The 14,323-nt window shown below is 37.1% G+C and overlaps 1 protein-coding gene across 1 annotated transcript in view; it reads left to right on the top strand.

Moving 5' to 3' along the window:
• SPAG17 (sperm associated antigen 17) overlaps nucleotides 1–14,323 on the top strand; it is a 3,638,922-nt gene that overhangs the window by 3,417,436 nt on the left and 207,163 nt on the right. The window lies entirely within an intron of this gene.

Below are 14,323 nucleotides of genomic sequence, written 5' to 3'. Positions count from 1 at the left end.
TTTGAAAGTTCATAATCCACTTATCCCGAGTATCCAAGGCCTACCCAAAGTCCATAAGTCACTTGAGAATCCCCCTATACGACCAATTGTAGCGGGGCAAGGGTGGGTGACGAAACCGTTTTCTATATATATTGAGCATTATTTAAGGCCTATAGTAGATAATAACCCATTTACCTTGAAGGATAGTAAACAATTTTTAGTTGAATTGTATGAGTACATTACAACGTTGGGTGATAATGAACACTACATCCTAGTAACTTTGGATGTAGTGAGCCTTTTTACTGTTATACCTAATGAGGAAGGTATATTTAGAGTACAAAGATATTTGAAAGCGCAAACTGATTTAGATGATAATGTTATTGATTTAATTGCTTTGTTCTTGGAGATTATACTTCAGAATAACATCTTTGTCTTTGGTGAAGACGTATTTATACAAAAAGATGGCGTAGCTATGGGCACTTCTTGTGCCAATAGCTACGCCAACTTGGTTATGGCCGACTGGGAGCAGGAATTGCTATTGACTAATGAAATGTTTCGTACATACGTTGGTTTCTATCGTAGGTTTGTTGATGACCTGTTTATGGTTTGGAAGGGTAATGAATTATTATTACAGGAATTTGTTAATGTTATGAACGAACTGACTACCTACCTTAAATTCACATTGAATTATTCAGTTAATAATATATCATATTTAGATGTTAGTCTAATTAGGCTGGATAATGGTCTTTTGAACACATGCATATATAGGAAACCATGCTATAGAAACACGATGTTACATCGACATAGTATGCACCCTAGGTTTGTTTTTAATAATGTTCTAAAGGGGCAATTAATGAGAGCCTCCAGACTTAACCCGACTACTTCAGGGTACACACAAGAGATCTCTGACCTGAGAAGGAAGTTTTTAGACAGATGTTATTCAGAAATTGACATAGACCAAGGCATAGAGACAGTCCATAACCTGAGAAGCAATAGGGCGAAACCATATTTCTCTGAGAGGGATGAGCAAGATGTGGGAAGTGTGTTGACAGTGAAAGATGAACTTAGACTATCTTTATTTTTTACTAGGGATGTGAAAGAAGTAGAAAGTATTATAGGAAAATATTGGGATGTTCTTACCCTTGATGAGGAAATCAATGGGGTCGTAGGTCAGCGCCCCACATTTGTTTATAAGAACAAACCCAATTTGAGACGTAGGTTATGTTTTAAATCTTTAGTAGAGAAGACTGATCCTATAGGAGATGGTTACAACACACACCCGTGTGGTCATTGCAACCAGTGTAGATTTATAGACATAGATATGGATTTTATCCATCCAGTCACAAGAGTTAGGTTTGAATTTGAAACAAGAACATGTTGTCAGAGTGCGAGTGTTGTTTACATGGCTAAATGTACCATGTGTGACGCATTCTACATTGGAAAAACATCTAGAACACTAAGAGAACGTATTCGTGATCATGTATATCATATACGATTAGGGTCCATGAGTTATGCACTAGCCAAGCATGTCATGGCTATGGGTGCTGATCATTATTTTGGTTTTAGAGTTGCACAGATTGTCACACCCACTATTAGAGGAGTTGACATAGATAATTATTTACAAGAATGTGAACTTAGATGGATCATTAGTCTGAGGTCTGACCGATCTCCTGGCCTTAATGATAAAATACAGCTACAGCCTATCTTACGAAAAAGGAAGCTAGTAAAACCTTAAGTTACTTGCCCTTTTCCTTAATATTTACATTAGGATTTTATTAATTTGATTATTTCAATCTATTATATTGCAAACACCAAGTTAATTGCACATCTTTAGTTGTGTTCTAGGTTATGGGTTAGCTATGTGATTTTATTTAGTGTTATTCCCCTTAAACATTTGGTTTCATCGGACCCTGAATATGTGTATTTTGCCAAGGTCTTTAGATTTTATTCATTGATGTATTAGTTTGTGTTTTTGACTTAATTGCTAATGAAAAGCTTTTTGCCTCTTATGAGGTTGATTTGAGCATTTTGAATACTTTTAGTACATATATTTTACTAGTTTTTTATATAAGTATACATATGTAACTATATATTATATTATATTTTATTGTAACGTATTTCAGAACAGATATATGTATTTTAAAGTTTGTAATATCTAGTTATTTAGTTAGCCTGTGTCATTTTATGCAATAGTTACGTATCAATGTACTGACCTATCAAATGTTTTTACACTGTATTTAAATGTGCAATGTTTGTGAGCGTGCGTTGAAGTTTGATAAAGCCTTCGGGTGAAAGCGCTCACTGGTTCCAGAATTAAAACCTGTTTCCAGATACACTTGGTTGGAATATCGTTACTAATTTGGATATTGGACTTTGTATGTAGTTTTGGTTACGAGGATACTGCATCAGTATTTAGAGGTGACCTGCTGTTTTCGTGCCTACATGAGAATTGTTTTCACTTATTTCTTGGACTCATATATAGTAGGCACGTTAATCCTTAGAGTGGTTTTGACTGCTTTTAGCATGTATATATATATATATATATATATATATATATATATATATATATATATATATATATGTATGTCTGTATATGTGTGTGTGTGTGTATATATATATATATATATATATATATATATATATATATATGTGTGTGTGTGTGTGTGTGTATATATATATATATATATATATATATATATATATATATATATATATATATATTTGTGTGTATGTATGTATGAGAGAGAGCGAGAGAGAGACAGAGAGATGTAATTACTTGGTAGTCATGTAGTATCAGTGAATCTCAATATACAAAAGATACTGGCAGAATGCTGGATCATATTCATCCTACACATATACACAAAAGTTACTGGTATTTTCGGTTTGGACATGTACTAAAGGAAAATACATAGGGATGGTGTTATGAGTGAATATCTCAGCTTCACATGCATACACGATTATATTCTTCTGGGCCCAATTATCCATCTTTAATTGTGTACACAGACTATTGTACTGCACATGTTATTCTAATAATAAGTACAGGTACATGTTATCTTGTTACTGAAAGTGACTAACTGAGTTGGAAAACCAATTAGATAATACCTCAAGTAGTAAATCATTATATAGAGTGAGAATGTGTTATGGTATGGAACAGACCACATACTGTAGGTTTCTGGTGAATCTCTGCAATCCAGTCCCGTAGCTGCTGGGGTGTCCTCTGGTGCAGGTTCTAGTAGCAGTATCAGACCTAGACTTCTGCCAGTAAATCACTGTCCTTCCTTGAAGTGCCCTGGCAATGGTGTTCCAGACTTTTACCATAACAAACATTCACTGGCAGACTTTCATCATATCCTGTTATACAACATATGCAGAAAGAAGGTGGAAAGTCTCCTAATCCATCCAGTAGGATGCCCAGATGCATCTCAATCGTCTCTCAGTATACTGCAGAGCAGATGTAGAGTATTCTCAACAAATGCTGTATTCAAAACTTGCTTATTGATGTAACTCATGGCTTCATAGGTATATACTAGGTTAATGACTACTGAGGCCCTTATAAGCCTAGCTCTGCAACTCAAATTTGACCCACAAATTTGATTTATATAAGGTGTGATTTACTGACTGCCTCCCTCCATCAGAGACATAGACGCCACACTAGGGGTGAATTTACGATTATCCATCCATGGTCCGGGTTGCTCTGAAATAGGGATATGGAGGAACTCTGCTTTGCATGGATGGGAGCCTCTTCCAGAGAATGAAAATTCTCTGAGAAACATATCTGTCTGTCCAACATGTCCTATTTATGTTACAAGCAAAGTTTAGGTCTTTTAATCTAGTAGTTATGATGCTGTTTGTTTTGCAGATTTGCAAAAGATTCATCAAAACAGGGTCCAGGGATGCCTTGTATGCCAGGCAAATATCATATCTCAGAAGTCTGTATGATACCAAGTAAAGAGACAGGGCTTTGAAGTGATCAGTGTAGGACATCATTTTTACTTCCTGTATTCTTTTTGTAAGGAACTTTGTGTAAATTCCATTTGTTACATGTGCCTGGTCAGGTAAATACTGAAGGGGCATTATACACTATGATGAGTTTGATGATGGCTGAGTAGAGTGGTATGATGTCCTCTCTGGACCTAGATGTCATGCCCTTGCTTATAAGTTGAGCAACATAGAAGGATTTTCTTACTATCTTGGACACATGTTGGTCAAAGGTTGGGTTACTATCTATATGAGTTCCCAGATCCCTATGTAGTCTACTCAGAGGTGATCTCTGCTTAACATACAAGGCCATGTCAAACCCTAAGCTGTTGGACATGCTCCACTTAAAGAAATCCCAATCCCTCAGAGCCACACCTTGTCATCACAATGAACAAAACATGCTAGAGGGATAGGCTTCTGACCCAGAGACTCCCCATACTCTGGAATAAACTGCCCATACATGTCAAGCAGAGCACCTCCTTGGCCCTCTTTAAATGGAACTTGACGATTGGATGGGATATAGGAAATTCACCCCGGGGATCACGTCAGTCACCCTGCTAGACAGGGGTCCAGGGAAGTAAATATTGTGGGAATAAATATCCAGGGAATTGTTATGGCTAGGCTTGTATAGGCCCTAGGGCCGATAGCCTAGTACCAACCTATGAACCTATGAAGCTACATTTAAGGGTATTTTTATTGTTGATGTAGTTACCTCGGGTGGCAGACTTCCCAAAAAGTACTATAATGCATTTCTTGGTTTTGAGTTTTTAGGACATGACTTTAGCACCAAGTGTTTGTGTTGGACCTTCCTGACAGGTGTTCTTATCTTGGGGAGATTCAATGACTGCTCCTAGTTTACAATCATCTGTGAACTTGGATAGCCAGAGGTCCTTGTCATTGGCTTTGACATCTGAGAAGTAGATGCCAAAGAGGAGTGGCCTAGCACAGAGCCCTGGGAGACTCCACTGGTGACCAGCCTCTTTGTGTAGGTGGACTCACTGATTTTAACCCCCTGGGTCCTATCAGTGAGCCAGCTAGCTATTGAGCATGTTATAATGGGGTTCATACATAGTTACATAAGTTTGTTGACAATGCCTGGCTGGAGTATTGCAACAAAACTTTAGCCAGATCTAGGTTGGCAGTATGCACCATTTTCCCGTCATACATTGCCTTAGTGACCTTTTCAAAGAAGCCTACCAGATTCATTAAGCATGACCTTCCTTTGACAGATAAATCCAATAAAGAAGTGCTGAGGCACGGAGCGGAGACTCAAACAGGAAAAGTTCAAAAGTTTTAATAACTCCACATAATACGAACACGGACACAAAATAACAGTAGTAACATGAACGCTTTCTCTATATATACATGCGTTTTCATCTTATTAAATTAGACTTTATCAGATGACCAGTGTGTGCTTATATTACTAGTATTTATACTCAATTAAATTAACTAAAACCAATAAGATGACACCATCCCAGTTTAAAACCACCAATAGATTTGCAGTTCAAATTAATTAAAAACCATTAAAACAATACATTTCCTAAAACTTTCTTCTAAAATTCTTAAATATGGGCCATATAAAATCCTATAAATACATAATAATAAGTTTCTATTTATGAAGTATCAAACCATAATATAAAAAGTGTTAAAAAAAAAATATATATATATATATCAAAAAAATACTTTAGAAAATGTCACATACTTAATATGGAAAATACATATGAGGTATAGGACTACATTGCCATTTGGTGGATATTTTAGATAATTACATTCATATACACTTCAAAGCTCCATTTGGTGGATATTTTAGATAATTACATTCATATACACTTCAAAGCTTAGCTGCCCTTAGTTTTAATAATGGTAAAATGGAAACATAGTCATTCAAACCAGGAGGGTTACCTGCCTCAAGGGTCACTTGCCACCATAACTCCCTAAATTCAATCTTTTCTTCCCATGGGCCTCCCCTGATATTATTTTTGACTTGTTCCAATATCAAAAAAGAAAACTTCACTTTCAAACATACCTTCGTATGTTTAAACAAGGCATTAGTGTCCTTCCCCACTTTTACATCATAAATATGTTCGTATATCCTTCTAACATTCTTTCAGTCTTCCCTACATAGAAGGACCTACAAACTGAACAGATGGCTAAATGTATTATTCCTTTTGATTCACAATTATAGTAATTAGTACTAATGATCCACCTATTCCTACTTTCTAGGTAGTATCTATCTGTATTCATAATATATATACATTGTGTACAATGACCACATTTATATGTACCTATCTTGTTCTTATTAATGTTAACCTTATGTTTATTTTCTAAAATAGTTCTAATACATTGTGAATTTTTATATACCACTTTATGTGAGATTTTGTTTATATTTTCCAAGTCTGTAAGGGAAGCAAATCTCTCCCATTCTTTTGAAAAAACTCTTGTAACATTATTATTTAAAGCATTATATTCCAAAATCAGAGCCTGTTGATAGTCTTCTCTAGTGTTTTCCTTATTTACGTTACCCCCATTAATTTTTTCCCTCAAGCTCAATGCCAAGAAATGTATAGTTATCCCCTTTGGGAAAAAACATGTATCCGTGAATTACCATATAGGTGGCAGTACACTAAACACCGAAAGTTTGATAAGAGACTTAGGGACACAGGTGGACAGTGGTCTCACCTTCGATAACCACATCGCCACAACAGTCAGGAAATCCTTCTATGTGGCACACCTCATCACTAAGGGCTTTTCATCCAGAAAAAAGGAGGTCATTGTCCCACTGTACTCATCCCTCATTAGACCCATTATAGAATACAATGCCCCGTTTGGTATGTACCTCTCAAGACATCTGCAACAACTGGAAAGGCCACAGAAATACCTCACTAAAAGAATCACAGGCTTAAAGCAGATGCCCTACGCTGACCGCCTTAAAAAACTCCAGCTATACTCTGTCGCATATTGTCTACTCAGAGGCAATCTTTGCTTAACATACAAGGCCATGTCAAACCCAGAGCTGTTGGACATGCTACACTTAAAGAAATCCCAATCCCTCAGAGCCACACGCTCCAGGGATCTAAACCTTGTCATCACAATAAACAAAACATGCTGGAGGGATAGGTTCCTGACCCAGAGACTCCCCAGACTCTGGAATAGATTGCCCATACATGTCAAGCAGAGTGCCTCTTTGGTCCTCTTCAAAAGGAACCTTGACAATTGGATGGGAGAAAGGAAATTCACCCCGGGGATCACGTTAGTCGCCCTGCTAGACAGGGGTCCAGGGAAGTAAATAGTGTGGGAAGAAATAGCCAGGGAATTGTTATGGCTAGGCTTGTATAGGCCCTAGGGCTGATAGCCTAGTACCAACCTATGAACCTATATTTCTGAATGGGTTTGAATTTATTACTTCTTCCTTTTTCTACTTCCTCTCTAATATTTCTGATGAATTTTAAGGGGTAGACTCTTTCTAAAAACATTTTCTCTAATAAATCACATTCCACTTTAAAGTCAATGTCTGAGCTAGTCATACGACATCCTCTCACAAATTGCTCCTTAACAATATTTTTCTTACAATGTAGAGGGTGTGCACTCTTGTAATGTAGGAAGGAGTTACAAAAGGTGGTTTTTCTAAATATTTTTGTTTCAAATTTCTTCTCCACCTTATATATCTCTATATCCAAATACTGCAAACTTACATCTGATATTTTGTATGTAAACTTTAAAAAACTTGTAGTTTTATTTATATAAATCATAAATTCTTCAAATTTTTCTTTTCCTGCTGTCCAAAAAATAACTATATCATCCAAAAATCTACGATAAAATGTCCAGCAGGTATTAAATGCAGTATTTAGGATATACTTTTCTTCCCATTTAGCCAGAACTAAATTGGCATAAGTTGGGGCACAGGCTGCTCCCATTGCTACCCCTCGAATCTGCTGAAAAAATTCTCCATTAAAATATAGAAAATTATTCTTCAAAACCATATCCATTAACCAGACATTTACTAATTTTTCATTTTGTGTTAAACCTTGGTCTTCATTGACTATTTCCTCAAACATTTCCATACCCTTATTATAAGGTATAGAGGAAAATAGATCTACAACGTCTATAGTTATGAATAATAAATCTTCATGGTATAAATCATCGGAAATTTCCTTCAAGAGGTCCCAAGAATCTTTTAATATGAAATTTCTTCCTACCCATAACCGTTTAAATTTTGTATCCACATATTTAGCTAAGGAATAAGTTTTTGATCCTTCTGCAGATACAATAGGTCTTAATGGTGGGTCACTTTCACATTTGTGTATCTTAGGGATACCAAATATTATAGGAATTCTTGGCTTTTCTACTTTTAAGTACATTTATGTGTTGTAATTTATAAGTTCCTCATGTAACATATCCCCTAGTCCTATATCTATTTTATTATAGGCTATATTAACCTCATTTTTTGAAACTCATCCCATAATATCATGTTCATCTTACTTTCATACTGTATATTTTCCATAATCACCACCCCAACTCCTTTATCTGGTTTCATCACTCTAATATTAGTATTTCCTTTCATTTCATACAATAATTCTCTTTCTTTATTACTTAGATTAACCTTGTACTTAATGTTCGTCTGTTCTTTTCTCACCTCCTTTTCCAAAACTTTTTCCAGATTTTTTAACTGAGGATGTAAGGGGGGATTATAAATGGTCTTAAGTTTCAAATCTGTATTTTTAATTGTTTTATCCATAGAGAACATGATACTCAGATTGACTTTTCTTAAAAATAATTTACTATCAAGCAGCGTTTTGGCTATGTCCCCTTTTTTATATGGTATGAATTTTAAACCCTTAGAAAATAATTCAAAATGTTCCTTCTCAATTTCCATACTACTAAAATTGTGAATATTAAAATTGTTAAATGTATTTTTAGTTCCATCTACAACAATCTCATTATTGTAACTTGTGGTGAGGCAGGTATCAGTTAAAATCTCCTCCTCCCCCTTCTCCCCCCCCCCCATTGAAAATTTGGCTACGGTGCACCCTGCTTATTCATCAGCCTTTCTGATCTCCTTAGAGGCGGGAAGGCTTGATCATACTCATGGACTCCTTCTTCCTGATACTGCTCTTCATTTCCACCATTCTCCGGAATAGATACTTCATAATTCTGCCTACTATCATAACTTTGCTTAAACTGTCTATGTGAGGGTTTGGGATAACTATTGTTACTATCATATTCTTTAATATCTCTTTCTAGTTTCTTCAATTCTCTGTGTACCAAATCCTCACATTTGTTATCAATGTCTTTTCTAATATTAAAATATTTATCTTTCTCTTCTTTGATGGTAAAAATCAAGTCATCTTTGATACACTGGTCTAATTCGTCTATATCTTTTTGTATTGCATCCTGACATCTTATATTTTCTCTGATAATAAGTCTCAATACATCCAATCCACACTTATTAAAAACTTCAATAAGTTCATTATGAAAAATAGAACCCATGACCACATTATTGGGAAACTTATAGACTCACAGTCCCCCATTCATGTGACAGAAATCCTGTTTTAAGACTATAGCTTAATAATGACTCTGGGGTCCTGATAAGTCATATTTTACACTGTTCAGAAGGCATCCTGGGATGTTATTGGGCACTTTGAGGCTGTGCTCTTGGCTTTAATGAGTGCAGCCAGCACATGTTCCCTAGTTATAGTTGGAGGGGTTATATTTGAGGGTATTGTTGGGGGGATGGTTGGAAATGAGAGGGTTATAAAGCTGGAACTGAATTTGTACACTAACAGGTTCACTATATTTCCAGGCTCAGTGAATATGGTGCCATTAACCACCAGTTCAGCACATTGTTGTGTGCTACCCTTGAGGTTTCCGGCATAGCTTTTGAAGGCCTTGTGTTTATCCTTCACCTAGGAGGCTATCTTAACCTCAACATTGGCTTTACTTGACCTAATTAGCGCTCCTAGTTGCCTATTTAATTTGATGACAGAATTTTTATCTTTGTGGGAATTACCCTACCTGTTTTTTGCCATTTGTTGTTCCTTTTGTTGTATATCCTGTTTAATTTGGGATGCCACCAAGGCGATTTGTTTCTGGAGCTAGTTCTGGGCTTACTTATGGTAGGTACAGCAGCCTCTATGCAGCTTTGTTCCTATGGTTTGGTAGGGCATTACACTTTGACAAACCATCACTTAATTAAAGTTTATTTGCCATGGAATAGTTCCTAACTCTTACTGGTTTTAATGGGAAAATGGAGTTAACTTTGATTTTGAAGGACAGCTTTATAGTCGGACCTTACCAGGGAGGATGAGACATTGGGGGTGTAGCATTTTCCCAGATTTGTGTGTTCATGGTCCAGTATGTTGGAGCTATTCACTGTTTGGTCAATGGTGTTTGCATTTATGAATTCCAGTAATATCTGCACCTGTAGATTTGAGGCCATGTAGGATTCCCAGTCTATAGAGGACTGATTAAGGTTGGATGTTAACTGTTTTTCAATAGGTCCAAGTAAGCTTTGTGAGCTTCTTGGGACATGGAGGGTGACATATTGCTGGCTAGGATAGAGTACAGGATTTTGTATATGGTGATCTGCATGTGGAGGAACTTCAGCACGTAATCCTGTTTGATGACCCTAGAGGTTATGTTTGTTATTGATGTATATTGAGACACATCCACCTTTAGCCCTTGTCTGCACAGCTACTGTTCCAAAATTGTGGAAGACACTGAAACCTTGCACTGCTGGGTACTCTGTACCACTTTAAACCATGTCTTGGTAACCGGACAGATGTCTATATTCTCAAGTGTGAAGAAGTCATGGAGGGAGTGTGTAACTGAACAGTTACACTGTGAGGTTCAGGTGAGTCTATTTGATCCCTACGCAGATAGAGATGGAATGAACTGGAGCACTCACATAGCTATTTTTTAAATTTGGCACACTGGAGGGAATGGGGTTTATCTGAATACAACACACACATCCTATGTCGCTTGAATAATATTCTTAGTTATATCAAATATATGCCTAGCTCCATGATTTTGGGCTATTTGTTTGTTTGTTTATGCTGATGCACACTGATATGATTTAGAAACATTCTATGCTAATGAACCTCATTAATTATGTAAAGTAATTAAGTCAAATGTTAAGAGTGTTCCTTCTTAGGCAATCTTCAAAAATAGACTTTCCAGAGGTATGTCTGCTGTCAATTCTATTTTACTTAATGGTTTCTTGTTAATATTCGCAGCGCTAATTAATTTACGTGGACTGCTTTGAATTCAGACATAATCCATAGATACAGCTGAATTTACTGACTTTTACTTTGTTTTATAGATATTCCTTAAAATAAAAGTCTTTACATTTAGCTGTGCAAATGATAGTGTGCTATTCCAGCTGTTTGCCTACTGTTTACTATTGGTAAGAAATTTTACTGCAGTGCAATACTGTTTTATGTCTGTTTCCATTCTTATGGCCTGAAATGGTAAAAGTTGTGAGTATCAGCAATTTGTCTACAAATTTAAAGAGCGATTCTTCAGAAACTGTATATGCAGGTCCAAGGAATGCAAAACCTTTTCACTGGTAGACTGCAGAGAAGGAAAACAGGAAAGAAGGAAGTTGAAAAGACTAATTAAAGGACAACTCATTAACCACCTTGGGCATAAAAGAATGATTAGTATGAAGAGACACCCTGTCTCTGTGAAAAAAATTAAAGAGTAATGGCTATAAGAGCCTGAAGCTCAAACACTATTGGCCAAAGTAAGAGCCAACGACAGAACAGTCTTCCAAGTACAAAGTCACAAGGAAGTTGAGCTAAGCAAGTTCAAAGGTAGCCCAAGTCAATTTTTTCAAGAACAAAACTGAGGTTCCATGATGTAGGAATAGGGTTTCTCTGGGGCCTGATATGAAGGACACCTTTAAGAAACTGCTTGACCTCAAACTGAGAGGCCAAAGGAGGGTTCAAGAGCAGACAAGCCATGAGCAATAGTATCCCAAAGGGTAATTCTAAGAGTGAATCTGGGCTCAAAGAATCCTCTTCCTTTGAGCCATAGCCTAGAGGAAGGAATTTGAGAGGAGTATGCATGGGATTCCTCTCCAGAATTTAGGACTTCATCTGAGGAATCCAGTTTCATTGTCCTCTAAACAGGCATGGAAGACCAGAGAGGAGCTGAGACTGACACCCCTTGAAGACATTAAACAAGCCTTGAGTTAAATCCTGCCATTCATATTGTGGATCTTTAGAAATAGGGGTAATATGCTTGGTCTTTGTTTTTTCTTAACAGGACATCCACCTTAACAACGCTTGGTGGCTCAGTCCCTTGACAGGATTCAACAATTGTAGTAGGAATCTCTTCCCAGACTAAGATTTGAAGAATCCCCCTCAGCTCCCTCAGAAATAATCAGCCATAGTTCCCCCACAACTTCTGGAGCAGACATTTGAAGAGCCTCAGAAGATGTGTGAGAATTGTGATACATGCTGGTCTCCAATGTGGTCATGGAAGAGGAATCTGATGCAAGCACTAGACATTCCTCACGGCTTTCATTAGCTTCTAGAAAGACATCCAGTGGAGGCTGGACAGCAACTAGATCAGACCTAGACTTTTTGGCCTTCTTGGAAGACGGCTGTCCGGTAGTATGGGAGGATTCCACCATAGCTCCCTGAGTCAACAGTTTAAGACGTTGGTTCTTGAGGTATATGGAGAATGAAGATAAGTGACTGTGAAGCGTCTTTGAGACAAATGCTTGACAGTTAGAGCACTGCATATGGTCGTGGAAGGCACCTAGACAAAAAAGACACTGATCATAACGGTGTTTATGGGGAATCTACCTCCATCACTGACATTTTCCCTTTTTGGATGACATGAACACAAGTAACAACAATGTTGAGAAAAAATAGAGAAGAAGCCCCCACAGGGCACTTATCTGAAAATGGCTTGGGAATTCAGACCTACGTTCGATAATGGTGTCCAGATTGGAGGCAAAGAAGTTCTGAGTATTTGCATCCACACATCATCTTTATGCCATATGCCCTATGCAGGGAACATATATGTCATATATAGCACCTATAAAATCTAAAGGCTTTGGTATACTGGCTGGACATTGGGCTATCCTTGGCAGGAGATCCCTTCAGTGAAGAATATTGGAACAGTGATATGGAAGGACATCTTTCAGATATTATAGATGAAATTATGTAAGAGCAAGGGAGAAAAAATCCTAAAGAAAATTTCATGAGATTCCATTCTGTTCCAACATGGTATGTACTGAGGAAGCTGACTAAAATAGAAATGCCACAGAGGAAAAGAAACTGCTAAGTCATGCTTTTTAATATGTGAATGTATGGGGGTCATTCTGTATGCAGGAAATCACACTATGGGGAAAGTAAATGTTATGTTTAGAGTTGTTCTTTAAATAGCACTAGGTGAAAAATCCTTCTCCAAAGTAATCCATGCATCTTGTTAACTAAAGAGCATAAACAGTATTCCAGGAAAAAGTTAACCAGTTTACATTAAGAATAAATATGACTGTAGTTGTTTCCAGGATTCGAGTTAGCAACTATTACTTTATCTCCCCTTTTCCTGTACATGTACAAAAATGTGCAATACTGTTATCTGACTGTTATGGCATGGAAATGTGTAATGATATGTGGCCTTAATACTGTAAGAATGCATACAAACATATATTCACCTATAAGAAACTAATATACTTTATGAATCATTAATTTGTGCTGTAAATGTCAAATATGAGTATCAACATTTTGTAAAGGTCAAATAAGTAAAATGCCAATTAGCCATGTGATTTCCACTGGGAAATGGTGGTGGCTCCTGATTAACTGTCAGAATGATTCAGAGAATTGCTCTGTCAGGTAACCTTTTTTTGCAAAGGGGAACATGTACTGTGGCATTTGATGGCATACATCCATTGATCCCTATGGGGCTGGTGGCAGCTAATACCACAAGAAGAAGTAAGTATAGTGGAGCTGTGAAGGTTTGTGTCTGTCTGACACTCTGTTCTTGTGTGTAGACGTGTGTGCATGTCTGTAAGGCATGAATGCAGCTTAATGAATCTGAGTATTTTTGTATCTCTGTGTATGTCTAGGTGGTCACACTATGGAAGATAAGTATAGGGAAGCTGGCTGTGGTGGGGGGAGTCTGTATGAGTGTGTATGTGCATGTTGGATGGTGCCTATACTACCACAAAGCATGGGCTAGTAGGGAGGACACTAGCATTGTCAGTTCTGACAGCACAGTGTTTGATTCAGAGATATGGTAATTAGTCACTAATGAGGTGTTTCTCTGTACAGCTTTACCTTATCTCTGAATCAGAGATTCTCTCCATTGTGCTGACTGACTAACCTGCATTAGCTAATTATCAAAGGCAGAGAGA

This window comes from Protopterus annectens, chromosome 5.part0 (assembly GCF_019279795.1).
Source record: "Protopterus annectens isolate FY-2018-M chromosome 5.part0, PAN1.0, whole genome shotgun sequence".
Taxonomy (NCBI): Eukaryota; Metazoa; Chordata; order Ceratodontiformes; family Protopteridae; genus Protopterus; species Protopterus annectens.
Note: the sequence above shows the minus strand (reverse complement) of the source record. Positions and strands in the feature narration are given on the sequence as shown.